The sequence below is a fragment of the Rhinoderma darwinii genome, chromosome 3 (assembly GCF_050947455.1).
Source record: "Rhinoderma darwinii isolate aRhiDar2 chromosome 3, aRhiDar2.hap1, whole genome shotgun sequence".
NCBI lineage: Eukaryota > Metazoa > Chordata > Amphibia > Anura > Rhinodermatidae > Rhinoderma > Rhinoderma darwinii.
In genome coordinates this window covers 415,886,019-415,912,352 of record NC_134689.1, presented here as the reverse complement: position 1 = coordinate 415,912,352, position 26,334 = coordinate 415,886,019, and the positions used below count along the sequence as shown (strand labels likewise).

At 44.7% G+C, this 26,334-nt stretch overlaps 8 non-coding genes across 8 annotated transcripts; all 8 read right to left on the bottom strand.

The window, feature by feature from the left end:
- Positions 1-444: 444 nt before the first annotated feature.
- TRNAD-GUC (transfer RNA aspartic acid (anticodon GUC)) lies at positions 445-516 on the bottom strand. Its single transcript has one exon. It is a non-coding gene; the product is annotated as a tRNA-Asp (tRNA).
- Positions 517-6,974: 6,458 nt separating this feature from the next.
- On the bottom strand, positions 6,975-7,046 carry TRNAD-GUC (transfer RNA aspartic acid (anticodon GUC)). Its single transcript has one exon. It is a non-coding gene; the product is annotated as a tRNA-Asp (tRNA).
- Positions 7,047-8,127: 1,081 nt separating this feature from the next.
- Positions 8,128-8,199, bottom strand: TRNAD-GUC (transfer RNA aspartic acid (anticodon GUC)). The gene has a single exon. It is a non-coding gene; the product is annotated as a tRNA-Asp (tRNA).
- A 1,081-nt stretch (positions 8,200-9,280) lies between these two features.
- Positions 9,281-9,352, bottom strand: TRNAD-GUC (transfer RNA aspartic acid (anticodon GUC)). The gene has a single exon. It is a non-coding gene; the product is annotated as a tRNA-Asp (tRNA).
- Positions 9,353-15,042: 5,690 nt separating this feature from the next.
- TRNAD-GUC (transfer RNA aspartic acid (anticodon GUC)) lies at positions 15,043-15,114 on the bottom strand. The gene has a single exon. It is a non-coding gene; the product is annotated as a tRNA-Asp (tRNA).
- A 4,544-nt stretch (positions 15,115-19,658) lies between these two features.
- Positions 19,659-19,730, bottom strand: TRNAD-GUC (transfer RNA aspartic acid (anticodon GUC)). Its single transcript has one exon. It is a non-coding gene; the product is annotated as a tRNA-Asp (tRNA).
- A 4,544-nt stretch (positions 19,731-24,274) lies between these two features.
- On the bottom strand, positions 24,275-24,346 carry TRNAD-GUC (transfer RNA aspartic acid (anticodon GUC)). The gene has a single exon. It is a non-coding gene; the product is annotated as a tRNA-Asp (tRNA).
- Positions 24,347-25,413: 1,067 nt separating this feature from the next.
- TRNAD-GUC (transfer RNA aspartic acid (anticodon GUC)) lies at positions 25,414-25,485 on the bottom strand. The gene has a single exon. It is a non-coding gene; the product is annotated as a tRNA-Asp (tRNA).
- Between the last annotated feature and the right edge of the window lie 849 nt (positions 25,486-26,334).

Sequence of the window (26,334 nt, the reverse complement as noted above, 5' to 3'; positions counted from 1 at the left end):
GATTTATAAGACAACTGGGAGGTAACAGCAGCGATTCTCCTGAGGTGGGGCTTCCTCCCAGCCTCTGACTCTGTCCTATCAGCAGGATGCTGTTTCACAGCATTAGGAGACAGTCTAGAGGGAAGGGGGATCCATTCAAACAGCCATATCTCGGGCTGTGGACGACCTAGAACCGCGGTTCTGGTGCATATGAAAGGGGAGATTCCAATCTTTCATATGACAGTAGAATCACAGTTCTAGCTGTGACAGAGCCTGAGATATAGCCAGTTGAATACAGAATTGGGAATGAAAGCTGTATACTATAAGATCATACTGTGTTGCTGGACAGGGAAGGGGCAGAAGCTGATTGGACAGCGTCATACAGAAAACATTACACCGCCCAAAGTGAAAAGAAAGAGTCTTGTTTTATAATTCTGGTTATTGATGTGTCTAAAAGTGACAATTCTCCCCGTCGGGGAATCGAACCCCGGTCTCCCACGTGACAGGCGGGGATAATCTCCACTATACTAACGAGGACCTGCTGATACCAGGGCTGTGTGAGTTGCGTGGAGCAGGCCTAGCGGCGGCGCATGTGTGGCCTGAGTGCATTGTGTAAATGGCATATATGTGGAATGGGTCTGTATGGCGTGTCCGATGCGGAGAGTGGTCTTTGTTTTGGTAACTATGCTATGCCCCCACATCCCTGTGCTCGTTATTCACTATTAATCTGACACCACTGAGACCATTCAACAACTCTAATACAGATTAGTGTGCCCCCCTATGATAGGAAAATGAATAAATATGGCAATGACATATTGTCTTCTCTTTATGTGGTAATAACTTTGGAATTCTTTTATTTATCCAAGCATTCTGAGATTGTTTTCTTGTGACACATTGTACTTTATGTAAGTGGTAAAATGTGGTCGATACAATCCGAATCGTAGAGAAAATTGTAGAGAAAATTAGCATTTTTGTAAAGGATCTGCCAGGCACTGCTTCGGGGTTAATTCCCAGAATTAATCAGTCAACACCTGAGTGTACATCCCTGAGACAGACACCAGCTTCCTCCACTCAGGCTGGCAGGCTTAGGAGTGGGAGAGCCTATCGCAACCTGGCCAGACTCAGCTAGCTCCCGCCCTCGGTCTATTTAAGCCTGCTCTTCCTGTCCACCTGTGCTTGTGAATTCTTTCCTTGAGGTTTCCTGGCCCAGCTACAGCTCCTGCTTCTTTTTGATCCTGCTCCATACAGACCCCGGCTTACCGACTACTCTTCTGCTTTTCGCTTTGTACCTCGCACTCTCCTGGCTTGACTCGGCTCGTTCACTACTCTGTTGCTCACGGTGTTTCCGCGAGCAACTGCCCATTTCCCTCGCTTGTATTCCCTTGTTTGTTTGTCGTGTTTGTCATGCACTTACTGAGCGCAGGGACCGCCGCCCAGTTGTACCCCGTCGCCTAGGGCGGGTCGTTGCAAGTAGGCAGGGACAGAGTGGCGCGTAGATTAGGGCTCACTTGTCCGTTTCCCTACCCCCCCCACCATACAAATTCACAAGCCTTATACCTAGTCTACCCTGGTCCCTGACACCATTATGGAACCCCGTGAAACCCTGGCTCAGCAAATGCAGGGTCTCTCCCTACAGGTCCAGGCCCTGGCTCAGAGGGTCAACCAGCCTGATGCTACCTTGGTAGTTCCCCTCACCGCACCCCTTGAACCCCACCTCAAGTTCCCCGACCGGTTCTCAGGTGACCGGAGGGCTTTTCTCTCCTTTCGGGAGAGTTGTAGGCTTTACTTTCGCTTAAAGCCTCACTCCTCAGGTTCTGAGAGCCAGCGGGTGGGTATAATTATGTCCCGGCTCCAGGAAGGGCCCCAAGAGTGGGCCTTCTCCTTGGCTCCTGGCGCCCCTGAACTTTCCTCCGTTGATTGTTTCTTTTCTGCCCTCGGACTTATTTATAACGAGACTGACAGAACTGCCTTTGCCGAGAGTCAGCTGGTGACCTTACGTCAGGGTAAGAGACCTGTTGAGGAGTATTGCTCTGACTTTAGGAAGTGGTGCGTAGCTTCTCGGTGGAATGACCCTGCCTTAAGGTGCCAGTTTAGGTTGGGTCTGTCGAATGCCCTGAAAGACCTGCTAGTTAGTTATCCCTCTTCTGACTCCTTAGACCAGGTTATGGCTTTAGTGGTACGACTTGACCGACGTCTCAGGGAACGACAACGTGAACGTTTATGTGTTTTTTCCTCCGACTCCCCCATGATGCCTCCCGAAGTCCCGTTGCTTCGTTTCTCCCCTAAAGACTCAGAAATACCTATGCAACTCGGGGCCTCCGTGTCCCCTCAACAACGTAGAGAATTCCGCAGGAAGAATGGTCTCTGCTTCTACTGTGGGGATGTCAAGCATCAAGTAAACAACTGTCCCAAGCGTAAGAATGCTGTCAGAGAGCTCCCGCGTCTAAGTGATCATCGGGGAGGTCACTTGGGCGCACAGGTATTTCCCGTAAATATGAAACGTACTAAGATATTGCTTCCCTTTCAGGTCTCTTTTGGTGGTAGGTCTGCTACCGGCAGTGCCTTCGTGGATTCAGGGTCCTCTACTAATATCATGTCTGTGGAATTTGCTATGTCTCTCGCTATGCCTCTGATTGATTTGCCTAAACCTGTTCCGGTAGTGGGTATCGACTCCACTCCTCTTGCTAATGGTTATTTTACACAGCATACCCCTGTTTTTGAACTCCTTGTTGGCTCCATGCATTTGGAGCAATGCTCTGTACTATTGATGCAGGGATTATCGTACGATTTGGTTCTAGGTCTTCCCTGGTTGCAGTTGCATAATCCTACGTTTGACTGGAATACTGGGGAGCTAACCAAATGGGGTAATGAATGTTGTACGTCATGTTTTTCTGTTAATTCTATTTCTCCCCCTAAGGAGGTGAGTACGCTACCCGAGTTTGTTCAGGACTTCGCTGATGTTTTCTCTAAAGAGGCCTCCGAAGTATTACCGCCTCATAGAGAATACGATTGCGCTATCGAATTGGTACCAGGAGCTAAGCTTCCTAAGGGTAGGATATTTAACCTTTCTTGTCCCGAACGTGAAGCCATGAGGGAGTATATCCAGGAATCCCTGGCCAAGGGTTACATTCGTCCCTCTTCTTCTCCGGTAGGTGCTGGCTTCTTCTTCGTAGGGAAGAAGGATGGGGGTCTTAGGCCATGCATTGACTACCGTGGCCTGAATAAGGTCACGGTAAGGAACCAGTATCCCCTTCCTTTGATTCCTGATCTCTTTAATCAGGTTCAGGGGGCCCAATGGTTCTCTAAATTGGATCTACGGGGGGCGTATAACCTTATTCGTATCAAAGAGGGGGATGAGTGGAAGACTGCGTTTAACACGCCCGAAGGCCATTTCGAATACCTCGTCATGCCCTTTGGGTTGTGCAATGCCCCTGCGGTCTTCCAGAACTTCATAAATGAGATTTTGAGAAATTACCTGGGGATATTTCTTGTAGTGTACCTTGATGACATATTGGTGTTTTCCAGGGACTGGTCCTCCCACATAGAGCATGTCAGGAAAGTGCTCCAGGTCCTTCGAGAAAACAAACTGTTTGCCAAAATCGAAAAATGTGTATTTGGGGTACAGGAGATACCATTTTTAGGTCAAATCCTCACTCCTCATGAATTCCGCATGGACCCTGCCAAGGTTCAGGCTGTGGCTGAATGGGTCCAACCTGCCTCCCTGAAAGCGCTACAGTGTTTTTTGGGGTTCGCTAACTATTACAGGAGATTTATTGCTAACTTCTCGGTCGTCGCTAAGCCTCTTACGGACCTCACTCGCAAGGGTGCTGATGTCCTCCATTGGCCCCCTGAGGCCGTCCAGGCTTTTGAGACCCTCAAGAAGTGCTTTATCTCGGCCCCCGTGCTGGTTCAGCCCAACCAAAGGGAGCCATTTATTGTGGAGGTTGACGCGTCCGAGGTGGGAGTGGGGGCCGTCTTGTCCCAGGGTACCAGCTCCCTCACCCATCTCCGCCCCTGTGCTTACTTTTCTAGGAAGTTTTCGCCCACGGAGTGTAACTATGATATTGGCAACCGCAAACTTTTAGCCATTAAATGGGCATTTGAAGAGTGGCGCCACTTCCTGGAGGGGGCTAGGCACCAGGTAACGGTCCTTACCGACCACAAGAATCTGGTTTTCCTAGAATCTGCCCGGAGGCTAAACCCGAGACAAGCTCGATGGGCGTTGTTTTTTACCAGATTCAATTTTTTGGTTACCTATAGGGCCGGGTCTAAAAATATTAAGGCAGATGCACTGTCGCGTAGCTTCATGGCCAGCCCTCCTTCGGAGGAAGATCCTGTTTGTATTTTGCCTCCAGGTATAGTCATTTCCTCTATCGAGTCCGATTTAGTCTCTGAAATTGCTGCTGATCAAGGTTCAGCTCCTGGGAACCTTCCTGAGAACAAGCTGTTTGTTCCCCTGCAATTCCGGCTAAGGGTACTAAGGGAAAATCACGACTCCGCACTATCTGGCCATCCAGGCATCCTGGGTACCAAACACCTCATTACCAGAAATTATTGGTGGCCTGGTTTGCCTAAAGACGTTAAGGCCTACGTCGCCGCCTGTGAGGTTTGTGCCAGGTCCAAGACTCCCAGGTCCCGACCAGCGGGCTTACTGCGTTCGTTGCCCATTCCCCAGAGACCTTGGACACATATCTCCATGGATTTCATCACCGATTTGCCTCCATCCCAAGGCAAGTCGGTGGTGTGGGTGGTGGTAGACCGCTTCAGTAAAATGTGCCACTTTGTGCCCCTCAAGAAACTACCCAACGCCAAGACGTTGGCTACCTTGTTTATCAAACACATCCTGCGTCTCCATGGGGTCCCCGTCAATATTGTTTCTGACAGGGGGGTACAATTTGTTTCATTGTTTTGGAGAGCCTTCTGTAATAAGTTGGGGATTGATCTGTCCTTCTCCTCTGCTTTCCATCCTGAAACCAATGGCCAAACGGAGAGGACTAATCAGTCTCTAGAACAATACTTAAGATGTTTTGTCTCTGACTGTCAATTTGATTGGGTTTCTTTCATTCCCCTCGCCGAATTTTCCCTTAATAACCGGGTCAGTAACTCGTCAGGGGTCTCTCCCTTTTTCTGTAATTTTGGGTTTAATCCACGGTTCTCCTCCGTTTCACCTGGTTGTTCCAACAATCCCGAGGTGGAGGTCGTTCATCGGGATCTGTGCACAGTCTGGGCCCAGGTTCAGAAGAACCTAGAGGCGTCCCAGAGCATACAGAAGGCTCAGGCCGATAGAAGACGTTCTGCTAACCCCCTGTTTGTGGTCGGGGATCTGGTGTGGTTGTCATCCAGGAACTTGCGTCTCAAGGTTCCGTCCAAAAAGTTTGCTCCCCGGTTTATTGGGCCGTATAAGGTCATTGAGGTCCTCAGTCCTGTCTCTTTCCGGCTGGAGTTACCCCCGTCTTTTCGTATACACAACGTGTTTCATGCCTCCCTCCTGAAACGCTGCTCCCCGTCCTTGGCCCCCTCGAGGAAACCTCCTGTTCCCGTCCTCACCCCTGAGGGGGTGGAATTTGAGGTGGCCAGGATCGTGGACAGCAAGATGGTCCAAGGCTCCCTCCAGTACCTGGTCCATTGGAGAGGATACGGGCCCGAGGAGAGGACTTGGGTACCCGCCCGGGATGTTCACGCTGGGGCATTGGTCAGGAGGTTCCACCTGCGTTTCCCCAGTAAGCCAGGTCCACTTAGAAAGGGTCCGGTGGCCCCTCATAAAAGGGGGGGTACTGTAAAGGATCTGCCAGGCACTGCTTCGGGGTTAATTCCCAGAATTAATCAGTCAACACCTGAGTGTACATCCCTGAGACAGACACCAGCTTCCTCCACTCAGGCTGGCAGGCTTAGGAGTGGGAGAGCCTATCGCAACCTGGCCAGACTCAGCTAGCTCCCGCCCTCGGTCTATTTAAGCCTGCTCTTCCTGTCCACCTGTGCTTGTGAATTCTTTCCTTGAGGTTTCCTGGCCCAGCTACAGCTCCTGCTTCTTTTTGATCCTGCTCCATACAGACCCCGGCTTACCGACTACTCTTCTGCTTTTCGCTTTGTACCTCGCACTCTCCTGGCTTGACTCGGCTCGTTCACTACTCTGTTGCTCACGGTGTTTCCGCGAGCAACTGCCCATTTCCCTTGCTTGTATTCCCTTGTTTGTTTGTCGTGTTTGTCATGCACTTACTGAGCGCAGGGACCGCCGCCCAGTTGTACCCCGTCGCCTAGGGCGGGTCGTTGCAAGTAGGCAGGGACAGAGTGGCGGGTAGATTAGGGCTCACTTGTCCGTTTCCCTACCCCCCCCCACCATTACAATTTTTCTAAATGTATCTGCTTGTAAGACAGATAATAATCCTGGTACTGCAATTTCGTCCTATTTAAAGAGGCTCTGTCACTTGTACTTCCCTATCTCCTAGCTAATTTGATAGGCGCTGTCACACTGATAATACTAGTGAAAATTGTGTCCCAAAACGTTTATTATTTCAAAAGTTATGAGCTTTTTTCTAAATATGTAAATGAGGATTTATAAGACAACTGGGAGGTAACAGCAGCGATTCTCCTGAGGTGGGGCTTCCTCCCAGCCTCTGACTCTGTCCTATCAGCAGGATGCTGTTTCACAGCATTAGGAGACAGTCTAGAGGGAAGGGGGATCCATTCAAACAGGCATATCTCGGGCTGTGGACGACCTAGAACCGCGGTTCTGGTGGCATATGAAAGGGGAGATTCCAATCTTTCATATGACAGTAGAATCACAGTTCTAGCTGTGACAGAGCCTGAGATATAGCCAGTTGAATACAGAATTGGGAATGAAAGCTGTATACTATAAGATCATACTGTGTTGCTGGACAGGGAAGGGGCAGAAGCTGATTGGACAGCGTCATACAGAAAACATTACACCGCCCAAAGTGAAAAGAAAGAGTCTTGTTTTATAATTCTGGTTATTGATGTGTCTAAAAGTGACAATTCTCCCCGTCGGGGAATCGAACCCCGGTCTCCCGCGTGACAGGCGGGGATACTCTCCACTATGCTAACGAGGACCTGCTGATAGCAGGGCTGTGTGAGTTGCGTGGAGCAGGCCTAGCGGCGGCGCATGTGTGGCCTGAGTGCATTGTGTAAATTGCATATATGTGGAATGGGTCTGTATGGCGTGTCCGATGCGGAGAGTGGTCTTTGTTTTGGTAACTATGCTATGCCCCCACATCCCTGTGCTCGTTATTCACTATTAATCTGACACCACTGAGACCATTCAACAACTCTAATACAGATTAGTGTGCCCCCCTATGATAGGAAAATGAATAAATATGGCAATGACATATTGTCTTCTCTTTATGTGGTAATAACTTTGGAATTCTTTTATTTATCCAAGCATTCTGAGATTGTTTTCTTGTGACACATTGTACTTTATGTAAGTGGTAAAATGTGGTCGATACAATCCGAATCGTAGAGAAAATTGTAGAGAAAATTAGCATTTTTCTAAATGTATCTGCTTGTAAGACAGATAATAATCCTGGTACTGCAATTTCGTCCTATTTAAAGAGGCTCTGTCACTTGTACTTCCCTATCTCCTAGCTAATTTGATAGGCGCTGTCACACTGATAATACTAGTGAAAATTGTGTCCCAAAACGTTTATTATTTCAAAAGTTATGAGCTTTTTTCTAAATATGTAAATGAGGATTTATAAGACAACTGGGAGGTAACAGCAGCGATTCTCCTGAGGTGGGGCTTCCTCCCAGCCTCTGACTCTGTCCTATCAGCAGGATGCTGTTTCACAGCATTAGGAGACAGTCTAGAGGGAAGGGGGATCCATTCAAACAGCCATATCTCGGGCTGTGGACGACCTAGAACCGCGGTTCTGGTGGCATATGAAAGGGGAGATTCCAATCTTTCATATGACAGTAGAATCACAGTTCTAGCTGTGACAGAGCCTGAGATATAGCCAGTTGAATACAGAATTGGGAATGAAAGCTGTATACTATAAGATCATACTGTGTTGCTGGACAGGGAAGGGGCAGAAGCTGATTGGACAGCGTCATACAGAAAACATTACACCGCCCAAAGTGAAAAGAAAGAGTCTTGTTTTATAATTCTGGTTATTGATGTGTCTAAAAGTGACAATTCTCCCCGTCGGGGAATCGAACCCCGGTCTCCCGCGTGACAGGCGGGGATACTCTCCACTATACTAACGAGGACCTGCTGATACCAGGGCTGTGTGAGTTGCGTGGAGCAGGCCTAGCGGCGGCGCATGTGTGGCCTGAGTGCATTGTGTAAATGGCATATATGTGGAATGGGTCTGTATGGCGTGTCCGATGCGGAGAGTGGTCTTTGTTTTGGTAACTATGCTATGCCCCCACATCCCTGTGCTCGTTATTCACTATTAATCTGACACCACTGAGACCATTCAACAACTCTAATACAGATTAGTGTGCCCCCCTATGATAGGAAAATGAATAAATATGGCAATGACATATTGTCTTCTCTTTATGTGGTAATAACTTTGGAATTCTTTTATTTATCCAAGCATTCTGAGATTGTTTTCTTGTGACACATTGTACTTTATGTAAGTGGTAAAATGTGGTCGATACAATCCGAATCGTAGAGAAAATTGTAGAGAAAATTAGCATTTTTCTAAATGTATCTGCTTGTAAGACAGATAATAATCCTGGTACTGCAATTTCGTCCTATTTAAAGAGGCTCTGTCACTTGTACTTCCCTATCTCCTAGCTAATTTGATAGGCGCTGTCACACTGATAATACTAGTGAAAATTGTGTCCCAAAACGTTTATTATTTCAAAAGTTATGAGCTTTTTTCTAAATATGTAAATGAGGATTTATAAGACAACTGGGAGGTAACAGCAGCGATTCTCCTGAGGTGGGGCTTCCTCCCAGCCTCTGACTCTGTCCTATCAGCAGGATGCTGTTTCACAGCATTAGGAGACAGTCTAGAGGGAAGGGGGATCCATTCAAACAGCCATATCTCGGGCTGTGGACGACCTAGAACCGCGGTTCTGGTGGCATATGAAAGGGGAGATTCCAATCTTTCATACGACAGTAGAATCACAGTTCTAGCTGTGACAGAGCCTGAGATATAGCCAGTTGAATACAGAATTGGGAATGAAAGCTGTATACTATAAGATCATACTGTGTTGCTGGACAGGGAAGGGGCAGAAGCTGATTGGACAGCGTCATACAGAAAACATTACACCACCCAAAGTGAAAAGAAAGAGTCTTGTTTTATAATTCTGGTTATTGATGTGTCTAAAATTGACAATTCTCCCCGTCGGGGAATCGAACCCCGGTCTCCCACGTGACAGGCGGGGATACTCTCCACTATACTAACGAGGACCTGCTGATACCAGGGCTGTGTGAGTTGCGTGGAGCAGGCCTAGCGGCGGCGCATGTGTGGCCTGAGTGCATTGTGTAAATGGCATATATGTGGAATGGGTCTGTATGGCGTGTCCGATGCGGAGAGTGGTCTTTGTTTTGGTAACTATGCTATGCCCCCACATCCCTGTGCTCGTTATTCACTATTAATCTGACACCACTGAGACCATTCAACAACTCTAATACAGATTAGTGTGCCCCCCTATGATAGGAAAATGAATAAATATGGCAATGACATATTGTCTTCTCTTTATGTGGTAATAACTTTGGAATTCTTTTATTTATCCAAGCATTCTGAGATTGTTTTCTTGTGACACATTGTACTTTATGTAAGTGGTAAAATGTGGTCGATACAATCCGAATCGTAGAGAAAATTGTAGAGAAAATTAGCATTTTTCTAAATGTATCTGCTTGTAAGACAGATAATAATCCTGGTACTGCAATTTCGTCCTATTTAAAGAGGCTCTGTCACTTGTACTTCCCTATCTCCTAGCTAATTTGATAGGCGCTGTCACACTGATAATACTAGTGAAAATTGTGTCCCAAAACGTTTATTATTTCAAAAGTTATGAGCTTTTTTCTAAATATGTAAATGAGGATTTATAAGACAACTGGGAGGTAACAGCAGCGATTCTCCTGAGGTGGGGCTTCCTCCCAGCCTCTGACTCTGTCCTATCAGCAGGATGCTGTTTCACAGCATTAGGAGACAGTCTAGAGGGAAGGGGGATCCATTCAAACAGCCATATCTCGGGCTGTGGACGACCTAGAACCGCGGTTCTTGTGGCATATGAAAGGGGAGATTCCAATCTTTCATATGACAGTAGAATCACAGTTCTAGCTGTGACAGAGCCTGAGATATAGCCAGTTGAATACAGAATTGGGAATGAAAGCTGTATACTATAAGATCATACTGTGTTGCTGGACAGGGAAGGGGCAGAAGCTGATTGGACAGCGTCATACAGAAAACATTACACCGCCCAAAGTGAAAAGAAAGAGTCTTGTTTTATAATTCTGGTTATTGATGTGTCTAAAAGTATGAATTCTCCCCGTCGGGGAATCGAACCCCGGTCCCCGCGTGACAGGCGGGGATACTCTCCACTATACTAACGATGACCTGCTGATACCAGGGCTGTGTGAGTTGCGTGGAGCAGGCCTAGCGGCGGCGCATGTGTGGCCTGAGTGCATTGTGTAAATGGCATATATGTGGAATGGGTCTGTATGGCGTGTCCGATGCGGAGAGTGGTCTTTGTTTTGGTAACTATGCTATGCCCCCACATCCCTGTGCTCGTTATTCACTATTAATCTGACACCACTGAGACCATTCAACAACTCTAATACAGATTAGTGTGCCCCCCTATGATAGGAAAATGAATAAATATGGCAATGACATATTGTCTTCTCTTTATGTGGTAATAACTTTGGAATTCTTTTATTTATCCAAGCATTCTGAGATTGTTTTCTTGTGACACATTGTACTTTATGTAAGTGGTAAAATGTGGTCGATACAATCCGAATCGTAGAGAAAATTGTAGAGAAAATTAGCATTTTTCTAAATGTATCTGCTTGTAAGACAGATAATAATCCTGGTACTGCAATTTCGTCCTATTTAAAGAGGCTCTGTCACTTGTACTTCCCTATCTCCTAGCTAATTTGATAGGCGCTGTCACACTGATAATACTAGTGAAAATTGTGTCCCAAAACGTTTATTATTTCAAAAGTTATGAGCTTTTTTCTAAATATGTAAATGAGGATTTATAAGACAACTGGGAGGTAACAGCAGCGATTCTCCTGAGGTGGGGCTTCCTCCCAGCCTCTGACTCTGTCCTATCAGCAGGATGCTGTTTCACAGCATTAGGAGACAGTCTAGAGGGAAGGGGGATCCATTCAAACAGCCATATCTCGGGCTGTGGACGACCTAGAACCGCGGTTCTTGTGGCATATGAAAGGGGAGATTCCAATCTTTCATATGACAGTAGAATCACAGTTCTAGCTGTGACAGAGCCTGAGATATAGCCAGTTGAATACAGAATTGGGAATGAAAGCTGTATACTATAAGATCATACTGTGTTGCTGGACAGGGAAGGGGCAGAAGCTGATTGGACAGCGTCATACAGAAAACATTACACCGCCCAAAGTGAAAAGAAAGAGTCTTGTTTTATAATTCTGGTTATTGATGTGTCTAAAAGTATGAATTCTCCCCGTCGGGGAATCGAACCCCGGTCCCCGCGTGACAGGCGGGGATACTCTCCACTATACTAACGATGACCTGCTGATACCAGGGCTGTGTGAGTTGCGTGGAGCAGGCCTAGCGGCGGCGCATGTGTGGCCTGAGTGCATTGTGTAAATGGCATATATGTGGAATGGGTCTGTATGGCGTGTCCGATGCGGAGAGTGGTCTTTGTTTTGGTAACTATGCTATGCCCCCACATCCCTGTGCTCGTTATTCACTATTAATCTGACACCACTGAGACCATTCAACAACTCTAATACAGATTAGTGTGCCCCCCTATGATAGGAAAATGAATAAATATGGCAATGACATATTGTCTTCTCTTTATGTGGTAATAACTTTGGAATTCTTTTATTTATCCAAGCATTCTGAGATTGTTTTCTTGTGACACATTGTACTTTATGTAAGTGGTAAAATGTGGTCGATACAATCCGAATCGTAGAGAAAATTGTAGAGAAAATTAGCATTTTTCTAAATGTATCTGCTTGTAAGACAGATAATAATCCTGGTACTGCAATTTCGTCCTATTTAAAGAGGCTCTGTCACTTGTACTTCCCTATCTCCTAGCTAATTTGATAGGCGCTGTCACACTGATAATACTAGTGAAAATTGTGTCCCAAAACGTTTATTATTTCAAAAGTTATGAGCTTTTTTCTAAATATGTAAATGAGGATTTATAAGACAACTGGGAGGTAACAGCAGCGATTCTCCTGAGGTGGGGCTTCCTCCCAGCCTCTGACACTGTCCTATCAGCAGGATGCTGTTTCACAGCATTAGGAGACAGTCTAGAGGGAAGGGGGATCCATTCAAACAGCCATATCTCGGGCTGTGGACGACCTAGAACCGCGGTTCTTGTGGCATATGAAAGGGGAGATTCCAATCTTTCATATGACAGTAGAATCACAGTTCTAGCTGTGACAGAGCCTGAGATATAGCCAGTTGAATACAGAATTGGGAATGAAAGCTGTATACTATAAGATCATACTGTGTTGCTGGACAGGGAAGGGGCAGAAGCTGATTGGACAGCGTCATACAGAAAACATTACACCGCCCAAAGTGAAAAGAAAGAGTCTTGTTTTATAATTCTGGTTATTGATGTGTCTAAAAGTATGAATTCTCCCCGTCGGGGAATCGAACCCCGGTCCCCGCGTGACAGGCGGGGATACTCTCCACTATACTAACGATGACCTGCTGATACCAGGGCTGTGTGAGTTGCGTGGAGCAGGCCTAGCGGCGGCGCATGTGTGGCCTGAGTGCATTGTGTAAATGGCATATATGTGGAATGGGTCTGTATGGCGTGTCCGATGCGGAGAGTGGTCTTTGTTTTGGTAACTATGCTATGCCCCCACATCCCTGTGCTCGTTATTCACTATTAATCTGACACCACTGAGACCATTCAACAACTCTAATACAGATTAGTGTGCCCCCCTATGATAGGAAAATGAATAAATATGGCAATGACATATTGTCTTCTCTTTATGTGGTAATAACTTTGGAATTCTTTTATTTATCCAAGCATTCTGAGATTGTTTTCTTGTGACACATTGTACTTTATGTAAGTGGTAAAATGTGGTCGATACAATCCGAATCGTAGAGAAAATTGTAGAGAAAATTAGCATTTTTCTAAATGTATCTGCTTGTAAGACAGATAATAATCCTGGTACTGCAATTTCGTCCTATTTAAAGAGGCTCTGTCACTTGTACTTCCCTATCTCCTAGCTAATTTGATAGGCGCTGTCACACTGATAATACTAGTGAAAATTGTGTCCCAAAACGTTTATTATTTCAAAAGTTATGAGCTTTTTTCTAAATATGTAAATGAGGATTTATAAGACAACTGGGAGGTAACAGCAGCGATTCTCCTGAGGTGGGGCTTCCTCCCAGCCTCTGACTCTGTCCTATCAGCAGGATGCTGTTTCACAGCATTAGGAGACAGTCTAGAGGGAAGGGGGATCCATTCAAACAGCCATATCTCGGGCTGTGGACGACCTAGAACCGCGGTTCTTGTGGCATATGAAAGGGGAGATTCCAATCTTTCATATGACAGTAGAATCACAGTTCTAGCTGTGACAGAGCCTGAGATATAGCCAGTTGAATACAGAATTGGGAATGAAAGCTGTATACTATAAGATCATACTGTGTTGCTGGACAGGGAAGGGGCAGAAGCTGATTGGACAGCGTCATACAGAAAACATTACACCGCCCAAAGTGAAAAGAAAGAGTCTTGTTTTATAATTCTGGTTATTGATGTGTCTAAAAGTATGAATTCTCCCCGTCGGGGAATCGAACCCCGGTCCCCGCGTGACAGGCGGGGATACTCTCCACTATACTAACGATGACCTGCTGATACCAGGGCTGTGTGAGTTGCGTGGAGCAGGCCTAGCGGCGGCGCATGTGTGGCCTGAGTGCATTGTGTAAATGGCATATATGTGGAATGGGTCTGTATGGCGTGTCCGATGCGGAGAGTGGTCTTTGTTTTGGTAACTATGCTATGCCCCCACATCCCTGTGCTCGTTATTCACTATTAATCTGACACCACTGAGACCATTCAACAACTCTAATACAGATTAGTGTGCCCCCCTATGATAGGAAAATGAATAAATATGGCAATGACATATTGTCTTCTCTTTATGTGGTAATAACTTTGGAATTCTTTTATTTATCCAAGCATTCTGAGATTGTTTTCTTGTGACACATTGTACTTTATGTAAGTGGTAAAATGTGGTCGATACAATCCGAATCGTAGAGAAAATTGTAGAGAAAATTAGCATTTTTCTAAATGTATCTGCTTGTAAGACAGATAATAATCCTGGTACTGCAATTTCGTCCTATTTAAAGAGGCTCTGTCACTTGTACTTCCCTATCTCCTAGCTAATTTGATAGGCGCTGTCACACTGATAATACTAGTGAAAATTGTGTCCCAAAACGTTTATTATTTCAAAAGTTATGAGCTTTTTTCTAAATATGTAAATGAGGATTTATAAGACAACTGGGAGGTAACAGCAGCGATTCTCCTGAGGTGGGGCTTCCTCCCAGCCTCTGACTCTGTCCTATCAGCAGGATGCTGTTTCACAGCATTAGGAGACAGTCTAGAGGGAAGGGGGATCCATTCAAACAGCCATATCTCGGGCTGTGGACGACCTAGAACCACGGTTCTGGTGGCATATGAAAGGGGAGATTCCAATCTTTCATATGACAGTAGAATCACAGTTCTAGCTGTGACAGAGCCTGAGATATAGCCAGTTGAATACAGAATTGGGAATGAAAGCTGTATACTATAAGATCACACTGTGTTGCTGGACAGGGAAGGGTGCAGAAGCTGATTGGACAGCGTCATACAGAAAACATTACACCGCCCAAAGTGAAAAGAAAGAGTCTTGTTTTATAATTCTGGTTATTGATGTGTCTAAAAGTGACAATTCTCCCCGTCGGGGAATCGAACCCCGGTCTCCCGCGTGACAGGCGGGGATACTCTCCACTATACTAACGAGGACCTGCTGATACCACGGCTGTGTGAGTTGCGTGGAGCAGGCCTAGCAGCGGCGCATGTGTGGCCTGAGTGCATTGTGTAAATGGCATATATGTGGAATGGGTCTGTATGGCGTGTCCGATGCCGAGAGTGGTCTTTGTTTTGGTAACTATGCTATGCCCCCACATCCCTGTGCTCGTTATTCACTATTAATCTGACACCACTGAGACCATTCAACAACTCTAATACAGATTAGTGTGCCCCCCTATGATAGGAAAATGAATAAATATGGCAATGACATATTGTCTTCTCTTTATGTGGTAATAACTTTGGAATTCTTTTATTTATCCAAGCATTCTGAGATTGTTTTCTTGTGACACATTGTACTTTATGTAAGTGGTAAAATGTGGTCGATACAATCCGAATCGTAGAGAAAATTGTAGAGAAAATTAGCATTTTTCTAAATGTATCTGCTTGTAAGACAGATAATAATCCTGGTACTGCAATTTCGTCCTATTTAAAGAGGCTCTGTCACTTGTACTTCCCTATCTCCTAGCTAATTTGATAGGCGCTGTCACACTGATAATACTAGTGAAAATTGTGTCCCAAAACGTTTATTATTTCAAAAGTTATGAGCTTTTTTCTAAATATGTAAATGAGGATTTATAAGACAACTGGGAGGTAACAGCAGCGATTCTCCTGAGGTGGGGCTTCCTCCCAGCCTCTGACTCTGTCCTATCAGCAGGATGCTGTTTCACAGCATTAGGAGACAGTCTAGAGGGAAGGGGGATCCATTCAAACAGCCATATCTCGGGCTGTGGACGACCTAGAACCACGGTTCTGGTGGCATATGAAAGGGGAGATTCCAATCTTTCATATGACAGTAGAATCACAGTTCTAGCTGTGACAGAGCCTGAGATATAGCCAGTTGAATACAGAATTGGGAATGAAAGCTGTATACTATAAGATCACACTGTGTTGCTGGACAGGGAAGGGTGCAGAAGCTGATTGGACAGCGTCATACAGAAAACATTACACCGCCCAAAGTGAAAAGAAAGAGTCTTGTTTTATAATTCTGGTTATTGATGTGTCTAAAAGTGACAATTCTCCCCGTCGGGGAATCAAACCCCGGTCTCCCGCGTGACAGGCGGGGATACTCTCCACTATACTAACCAGTACCTGCTGATACCACGGCTGTGTGAGTTGCGTGGAGCAGGCCTAGCGGCGGCGCATGTGTGGCCTGAGTGCATTGTGTAAATGGCATATATGTGGAATGGGTCTGTATGGCGTGTCCGATGCCGAGAGTGGTCTTTGTTTTGGTAACTATGCTATGCCCCCACATCCCTGTGCTCGTTATTCACTATTAATCTGACACCACTGAGACCATTCAACAACTCTAATACAGATTAGTGTGCCCCCCTATGATAGGAAAATGAATAAATATGGCAATGACATATTGTCTTCTCTTTATGTGGTAATAACTTTGGAATTCTTTTATTTATCCAAGCATTCTGAGATTGTTTTCTTGTGACACATTGTACTTTATGTAAGTGGTAAAATGTGGTCGATACAATCCGAATCGTAGAGAAAATTGTAGAGAAAATTAGCATTTTTCTAAATGTATCTGCTTGTAAGACAGATAATAATCCTGGTACTGCAATTTCGTCCTATTTAAAGAGGCTCTGTCACTTGTACTTCCCTATCTCCTAGCTAATTTGATAGGCGCTGTCACACTGATAATACTAGTGAAAATTGTGTCCCAAAACGTTTATTATTTCAAAAGTTATGAGCTTTTTTCTAAATATGTAAATGAGGATTTATAAGACAACTGGGAGGTAACAGCAGCGATTCTCCTGAGGTGGGGCTTCCTCCCAGCCTCTGACTCTGTCCTATCAGCAGGATGCTGTTTCACAGCATTAGGAGACAGTCTAGAGGGAAGGGGGATCCATTCAAACAGCCATATCTCGGGCTGTGGGCGACCTAGAACCGCGGTTCTGGTGGCATATGAAAGGGGAGATTCCAATCTTTCATATGACAGTAGAATCACAGTTCTAGCTGTGACAGAGCCTGAGATATAGCCAGTTGAATACAGAATTGGGAATGAAAGCTGTATACTATAAGATCACACTGTGTTGCTGGACAGGGAAGGGTGCAGAAGCTGATTGGACAGCGTCATACAGAAAACATTACACCGCCCAAAGTGAAAAGAAAGAGTCTTGTTTTATAATTCTGGTTATTGATGTGTCTAAAAGTGACAATTCTCCCCGTCGCGGAATCGAACCCCGGTCTCCCGCGTGACAGGCGGGGATACTCTCCACTATACTAACGAGGACCTGCTGATACCACGGCTGTGTGAGTTGCGTGGAGCAGGCCTAGCAGCGGCGCATGTGTGGCCTGAGTGCATTGTGTAAATGGCATATATGTGGAATGGGTCTGTATGGCGTGTCCGATGCCGAGAGTGGTCTTTGTTTTGGTAACTATGCTATGCCCCCACATCCCTGTGCTCGTTATTCACTATTAATCTGACACCACTGAGACCATTCAACAACTCTAATACAGATTAGTGTGCCCCCCTATGATAGGAAAATGAATAAATATGGCAATGACATATTGTCTTCTCTTTATGTGGTAATAACTTTGGAATTCTTTTATTTATCCAAGCATTCTGAGATTGTTTTCTTGTGACACATTGTACTTTATGTAAGTGGTAAAATGTGGTCGATACAATCCGAATCGTAGAGAAAATTGTAGAGAAAATTAGCATTTTTCTAAATGTATCTGCTTGTAAGACAGATAATAATCCTGGTACTGCAATTTCGTCCTATTTAAAGAGGCTCTGTCACTTGTACTTCCCTATCTCCTAGCTAATTTGATAGGCGCTGTCACACTGATAATACTAGTGAAAATTGTGTCCCAAAACGTTTATTATTTCAAAAGTTATGAGCTTTTTTCTAAATATGTAAATGAGGATTTATAAGACAACTGGGAGGTAACAGCAGCGATTCTCCTGAGGTGGGGCTTCCTCCCAGCCTCTGACTCTGTCCTATCAGCAGGATGCTGTTTCACAGCATTAGGAGACAGTCTAGAGGGAAGGGGGATCCATTCAAACAGCCATATCTCGGGCTGTGGACGACCTAGAACCACGGTTCTGGTGGCATATGAAAGGGGAGATTCCAATCTTTCATATGACAGTAGAATCACAGTTCTAGCTGTGACAGAGCCTGAGATATAGCCAGTTGAATACAGAATTGGGAATGAAAGCTGTATACTATAAGATCACACTGTGTTGCTGGACAGGGAAGGGTGCAGAAGCTGATTGGACAGCGTCATACAGAAAACATTACACCGCCCAAAGTGAAAAGAAAGAGTCTTGTTTTATAATTCTGGTTATTGATGTGTCTAAAAGTGACAATTCTCCCCGTCGCGGAATCGAACCCCGGTCTCCCGCGTGACAGGCGGGGATACTCTCCACTATACTAACGAGGACCTGCTGATACCACGGCTGTGTGAGTTGCGTGGAGCAGGCCTAGCAGCGGCGCATGTGTGGCCTGAGTGCATTGTGTAAATGGCATATATGTGGAATGGGTCTGTATGGCGTGTCCGATGCCGAGAGTGGTCTTTGTTTTGGTAACTATGCTATGCCCCCACATCCCTGTGCTCGTTATTCACTATTAATCTGACACCACTGAGACCATTCAACAACTCTAATACAGATTAGTGTGCCCCCCTATGATAGGAAAATGAATAAATATGGCAATGACATATTGTCTTCTCTTTATGTGGTAATAACTTTGGAATTCTTTTATTTATCCAAGCATTCTGAGATTGTTTTCTTGTGACACATTGTACTTTATGTAAGTGGTAAAATGTGGTCGATACAATCCGAATCGTAGAGAAAATTGTAGAGAAAATTAGCATTTTTCTAAATGTATCTGCTTGTAAGACAGATAATAATCCTGGTACTGCAATTTCGTCCTATTTAAAGAGGCTCTGTCACTTGTACTTCCCTATCTCCTAGCTAATTTGATAGGCGCTGTCACACTGATAATACTAGTGAAAATTGTGTCCCAAAACGTTTATTATTTCAAAAGTTATGAGCTTTTTTCTAAATATGTAAATGAGGATTTATAAGACAACTGGGAGGTAACAGCAGCGATTCTCCTGAGGTGGGGCTTCCTCCCAGCCTCTGACTCTGTCCTATCAGCAGGATGCTGTTTCACAGCATTAGGAGACAGTCTAGAGGGAAGGGGGATCCATTCAAACAGCCATATCTCGGGCTGTGGACGACCTAGAACCACGGTTCTGGTGGCATATGAAAGGGGAGATTCCAATCTTTCATATGACAGTAGAATCACAGTTCTAGCTGTGACAGAGCCTGAGATATAGCCAGTTGAATACAGAATTGGGAATGAAAGCTGTATACTATAAGATCACACTGTGTTGCTGGACAGGGAAGGGTGCAGAAGCTGATTGGACAGCGTCATACAGAAAACATTACACCGCCCAAAGTGAAAAGAAAGAGTCTTGTTTTATAATTCTGGTTATTGATGTGTCTAAAAGTGACAATTCTCCCCGTCGGGGAATCGAACCCCGGTCTCCCGCGTGACAGGCGGGGATACTCTCCACTATACTAACGAGGACCTGCTGATACCACGGCTGTGTGAGTTGCGTGGAGCAGGCCTAGCAGCGGCGCATGTGTGGCCTGAGTGCATTGTGTAAATGGCATATATGTGGAATGGGTCTGTATGGCGTGTCCGATGCCGAGAGTGGTCTTTGTTTTGGTAACTATGCTATGCCCCCACATCCCTGTGCTCGTTATTCACTATTAATCTGACACCACTGAGACCATTCAACAACTCTAATACAGATTAGTGTGCCCCCCTATGATAGGAAAATGAATAAATATGGCAATGACATATTGTCTTCTCTTTATGTGGTAATAACTTTGGAATTCTTTTATTTATCCAAGCATTCTGAGATTGTTTTCTTGTGACACATTGTACTTTATGTAAGTGGTAAAATGTGGTCGATACAATCCGAATCGTAGAGAAAATTGTAGAGAAAATTAGCATTTTTCTAAATGTATCTGCTTGTAAGACAGATAATAATCCTGGTACTGCAATTTCGTCCTATTTAAAGAGGCTCTGTCACTTGTACTTCCCTATCTCCTAGCTAATTTGATAGGCGCTGTCACACTGATAATACTAGTGAAAATTGTGTCCCAAAACGTTTATTATTTCAAAAGTTATGAGCTTTTTTCTAAATATGTAAATGAGGATTTATAAGACAACTGGGAGGTAACAGCAGCGATTCTCCTGAGGTGGGGCTTCCTCCCAGCCTCTGACTCTGTCCTATCAGCAGGATGCTGTTTCACAGCATTAGGAGACAGTCTAGAGGGAAGGGGGATCCATTCAAACAGCCATATCTCGGGCTGTGGACGACCTAGAACCACGGTTCTGGTGGCATATGAAAGGGGAGATTCCAATCTTTCATATGACAGTAGAATCACAGTTCTAGCTGTGACAGAGCCTGAGATATAGCCAGTTGAATACAGAATTGGGAATGAAAGCTGTATACTATAAGATCACACTGTGTTGCTGGACAGGGAAGGGTGCAGAAGCTGATTGGACAGCGTCATACAGAAAACATTACACCGCCCAAAGTGAAAAGAAAGAGTCTTGTTTTATAATTCTGGTTATTGATGTGTCTAAAAGTGACAATTCTCCCCGTCGGGGAATCAAACCCCGGTCTCCCGCGTGACAGGCGGGGATACTCTCCACTATACTAACCAGTACCTGCTGATACCACGGCTGTGTGAGTTGCGTGGAGCAGGCCTAGCGGCGGCGCATGTGTGGCCTGAGTGCATTGTGTAAATGGCATATATGTGGAATGGGTCTGTATGGCGTGTCCGATGCCGAGAGTGGTCTTTGTTTTGGTAACTATGCTATGCCCCCACATCCCTGTGCTCGTTATTCACTATTAATCTGACACCACTGAGACCATTCAACAACTCTAATACAGATTAGTGTGCCCCCCTATGATAGGAAAATGAATAAATATGGCAATGACATATTGTCTTCTCTTTATGTGGTAATAACTTTGGAATTCTTTTATTTATCCAAGCATTCTGAGATTGTTTTCTTGTGACACATTGTACTTTATGTAAGTGGTAAAATGTGGTCGATACAATCCGAATCGTAGAGAAAATTGTAGAGAAAATTAGCATTTTTCTAAATGTATCTGCTTGTAAGACAGATAATAATCCTGGTACTGCAATTTCGTCCTATTTAAAGAGGCTCTGTCACTTGTACTTCCCTATCTCCTAGCTAATTTGATAGGCGCTGTCACACTGATAATACTAGTGAAAATTGTGTCCCAAAACGTTTATTATTTCAAAAGTTATGAGCTTTTTTCTAAATATGTAAATGAGGATTTATAAGACAACTGGGAGGTAACAGCAGCGATTCTCCTGAGGTGGGGCTTCCTCCCAGCCTCTGACTCTGTCCTATCAGCAGGATGCTGTTTCACAGCATTAGGAGACAGTCTAGAGGGAAGGGGGATCCATTCAAACAGCCATATCTCGGGCTGTGGACGACCTAGAACCACGGTTCTGGTGGCATATGAAAGGGGAGATTCCAATCTTTCATATGACAGTAGAATCACAGTTCTAGCTGTGACAGAGCCTGAGATATAGCCAGTTGAATACAGAATTGGGAATGAAAGCTGTATACTATAAGATCACACTGTGTTGCTGGACAGGGAAGGGTGCAGAAGCTGATTGGACAGCGTCATACAGAAAACATTACACCGCCCAAAGTGAAAAGAAAGAGTCTTGTTTTATAATTCTGGTTATTGATGTGTCTAAAAGTGACAATTCTCCCCGTCGCGGAATCGAACCCCGGTCTCCCGCGTGACAGGCGGGGATACTCTCCACTATACTAACGAGGACCTGCTGATACCACGGCTGTGTGAGTTGCGTGGAGCAGGCCTAGCGGCGGCGCATGTGTGGCCTGAGTGCATTGTGTAAATGGCATATATGTGGAATGGGTCTGTATGGCGTGTCCGATGCCGAGAGTGGTCTTTGTTTTGGTAACTATGCTATGCCCCCACATCCCTGTGCTCGTTATTCACTATTAATCTGACACCACTGAGACCATTCGACAACTCTAATACAGATTAGTGTGCCCCCCTATGATAGGAAAATGAATAAATATGGCAATGACATATTGTCTTCTCTTTATGTGGTAATAACTTTGGAATTCTTTTATTTATCCAAGCATTCTGAGATTGTTTTCTTGTGACACATTGTACTTTATGTAAGTGGTAAAATGTGGTCGATACAATCCGAATCGTAGAGAAAATTGTAGAGAAAATTAGCATTTTTCTAAATGTATCTGCTTGTAAGACAGATAATAATCCTGGTACTGCAATTTCGTCCTATTTAAAGAGGCTCTGTCACTTGTACTTCCCTATCTCCTAGCTAATTTGATAGGCGCTGTCACACTGATAATACTAGTGAAAATTGTGTCCCAAAACGTTTATTATTTCAAAAGTTATGAGCTTTTTTCTAAATATGTAAATGAGGATTTATAAGACAACTGGGAGGTAACAGCAGCGATTCTCCTGAGGTGGGGCTTCCTCCCAGCCTCTGACTCTGTCCTATCAGCAGGATGCTGTTTCACAGCATTAGGAGACAGTCTAGAGGGAAGGGGGATCCATTCAAACAGCCATATCTCGGGCTGTGGACGACCTAGAACCGCGGTTCTGGTGGCATATGAAAGGGGAGATTCCAATCTTTCATATGACAGTAGAATCACAGTTCTAGCTGTGACAGAGCCTGAGATATAGCCAGTTGAATACAGAATTGGGAATGAAAGCTGTATACTATAAGATCACACTGTGTTGCTGGACAGGGAAGGGTGCAGAAGCTGATTGGACAGCGTCATACAGAAAACATTACACCGCCCAAAGTGAAAAGAAAGAGTCTTGTTTTATAATTCTGGTTATTGATGTGTCTAAAAGTGACAATTCTCCCCGTCGCGGAATCGAACCCCGGTCTCCCGCGTGACAGGCGGGGATACTCTCCACTATACTAACGAGGACCTGCTGATACCACGGCTGTGTGAGTTGCGTGGAGCAGGCCTAGCAGCGGCGCATGTGTGGCCTGAGTGCATTGTGTAAATGGCATATATGTGGAATGGGTCTGTATGGCGTGTCCGATGCCGAGAGTGGTCTTTGTTTTGGTAACTATGCTATGCCCCCACATCCCTGTGCTCGTTATTCACTATTAATCTGACACCACTGAGACCATTCAACAACTCTAATACAGATTAGTGTGCCCCCCTATGATAGGAAAATGAATAAATATGGCAATGACATATTGTCTTCTCTTTATGTGGTAATAACTTTGGAATTCTTTTATTTATCCAAGCATTCTGAGATTGTTTTCTTGTGACACATTGTACTTTATGTAAGTGGTAAAATGTGGTCGATACAATCCGAATCGTAGAGAAAATTGTAGAGAAAATTAGCATTTTTCTAAATGTATCTGCTTGTAAGACAGATAATAATCCTGGTACTGCAATTTCGTCCTATTTAAAGAGGCTCTGTCACTTGTACTTCCCTATCTCCTAGCTAATTTGATAGGCGCTGTCACACTGATAATACTAGTGAAAATTGTGTCCCAAAACGTTTATTATTTCAAAAGTTATGAGCTTTTTTCTAAATATGTAAATGAGGATTTATAAGACAACTGGGAGGTAACAGCAGCGATTCTCCTGAGGTGGGGCTTCCTCCCAGCCTCTGACTCTGTCCTATCAGCAGGATGCTGTTTCACAGCATTAGGAGACAGTCTAGAGGGAAGGGGGATCCATTCAAACAGCCATATCTCGGGCTGTGGACGACCTAGAACCACGGTTCTGGTGGCATATGAAAGGGGAGATTCCAATCTTTCATATGACAGTAGAATCACAGTTCTAGCTGTGACAGAGCCTGAGATATAGCCAGTTGAATACAGAATTGGGAATGAAAGCTGTATACTATAAGATCACACTGTGTTGCTGGACAGGGAAGGGTGCAGAAGCTGATTGGACAGCGTCATACAGAAAACATTACACCGCCCAAAGTGAAAAGAAAGAGTCTTGTTTTATAATTCTGGTTATTGATGTGTCTAAAAGTGACAATTCTCCCCGTCGGGGAATCAAACCCCGGTCTCCCGCGTGACAGGCGGGGATACTCTCCACTATACTAACGAGGACCTGCTGATACCACGGCTGTGTGAGTTGCGTGGAGCAGGCCTAGCAGCGGCGCATGTGTGGCCTGAGTGCATTGTGTAAATGGCATATATGTGGAATGGGTCTGTATGGCGTGTCCGATGCCGAGAGTGGTCTTTGTTTTGGTAACTATGCTATGCCCCCACATCCCTGTGCTCGTTATTCACTATTAATCTGACACCACTGAGACCATTCAACAACTCTAATACAGATTAGTGTGCCCCCCTATGATAGGAAAATGAATAAATATGGCAATGACATATTGTCTTCTCTTTATGTGGTAATAACTTTGGAATTCTTTTATTTATCCAAGCATTCTGAGATTGTTTTCTTGTGACACATTGTACTTTATGTAAGTGGTAAAATGTGGTCGATACAATCCGAATCGTAGAGAAAATTGTAGAGAAAATTAGCATTTTTCTAAATGTATCTGCTTGTAAGACAGATAATAATCCTGGTACTGCAATTTCGTCCTATTTAAAGAGGCTCTGTCACTTGTACTTCCCTATCTCCTAGCTAATTTGATAGGCGCTGTCACACTGATAATACTAGTGAAAATTGTGTCCCAAAACGTTTATTATTTCAAAAGTTATGAGCTTTTTTCTAAATATGTAAATGAGGATTTATAAGACAACTGGGAGGTAACAGCAGCGATTCTCCTGAGGTGGGGCTTCCTCCCAGCCTCTGACTCTGTCCTATCAGCAGGATGCTGTTTCACAGCATTAGGAGACAGTCTAGAGGGAAGGGGGATCCATTCAAACAGCCATATCTCGGGCTGTGGACGACCTAGAACCACGGTTCTGGTGGCATATGAAAGGGGAGATTCCAATCTTCTAGCTGTTCTAGCTGTGACAGAGCCTGAGATATAGCCAGTTGAATACAGAATTGGGAATGAAAGCTGTATACTATAAGATCACACTGTGTTGCTGGACAGGGAAGGGTGCAGAAGCTGATTGGACAGCGTCATACAGAAAACATTACACCGCCCAAAGTGAAAAGAAAGAGTCTTGTTTTATAATTCTGGTTATTGATGTGTCTAAAAGTGACAATTCTCCCCGTCGGGGAATCGAACCCCGGTCTCCCGCGTGACAGGCGGGGATACTCTCCACTATACTAACGAGGACCTGCTGATACCACGGCTGTGTGAGTTGTGTGGAGCAGGCCTAGCAGCGGCGCATGTGTGGCCTGAGTGCATTGTGTAAATGGCATATATGTGGAATGGGTCTGTATGGCGTGTCCGATGCCGAGAGTGGTCTTTGTTTTGGTAACTATGCTATGCCCCCACATCCCTGTGCTCGTTATTCACTATTAATCTGACACCACTGAGACCATTCAACAACTCTAATACAGATTAGTGTGCCCCCCTATGATAGGAAAATGAATAAATATGGCAATGACATATTGTCTTCTCTTTATGTGGTAATAACTTTGGAATTCTTTTATTTATCCAAGCATTCTGAGATTGTTTTCTTGTGACACATTGTACTTTATGTAAGTGGTAAAATGTGGTCGATACAATCCGAATCGTAGAGAAAATTGTAGAGAAAATTAGCATTTTTCTAAATGTATCTGCTTGTAAGACAGATAATAATCCTGGTACTGCAATTTCGTCCTATTTAAAGAGGCTCTGTCACTTGTACTTCCCTATCTCCTAGCTAATTTGATAGGCGCTGTCACACTGATAATACTAGTGAAAATTGTGTCCCAAAACGTTTATTATTTCAAAAGTTATGAGCTTTTTTCTAAATATGTAAATGAGGATTTATAAGACAACTGGGAGGTAACAGCAGCGATTCTCCTGAGGTGGGGCTTCCTCCCAGCCTCTGACTCTGTCCTATCAGCAGGATGCTGTTTCACAGCATTAGGAGACAGTCTAGAGGGAAGGGGGATCCATTCAAACAGCCATATCTCGGGCTGTGGACGACCTAGAACCACGGTTCTGGTGGCATATGAAAGGGGAGATTCCAATCTT